Here is a 213-nt window from a genome sequence, read left to right as displayed (position 1 = left end):
GTACCTGGCCAGGCAGGGGCACAGTACCTGGCCAGGGAGGGGCACAGTACCTGGCCAGGGAGGGGCACAGCACCTGGCCAGGGAGGGGCACAGTACCTGGCCAGGAAGGGGCACAGTACCTGGCCAGAAAGGAGCACAGTACCTGGCCAGGCAGGAGCACAGTACCTGGCCAGGGAGGGGCACAGTACCTGGCCAGGCAGGAGCACAGTACCT

General features: G+C 66.7%; 1 protein-coding gene across 1 annotated transcript in view; it reads right to left on the bottom strand.

Moving 5' to 3' along the window:
* Positions 1-213, bottom strand: part of HMCN1 (hemicentin 1) — a 160,126-nt gene that overhangs the window by 90,992 nt on the left and 68,921 nt on the right.

This window comes from Corapipo altera, unplaced genomic scaffold (genome assembly GCF_003945725.1).
Source record: "Corapipo altera isolate COAL_440 unplaced genomic scaffold, ASM394572v1 316, whole genome shotgun sequence".
Lineage (NCBI taxonomy): Eukaryota > Metazoa > Chordata > Aves > Passeriformes > Pipridae > Corapipo > Corapipo altera.
The sequence above is the reverse complement of the archived record's forward strand: the minus strand, read 5'-3'. Positions and strand labels throughout refer to the sequence as shown.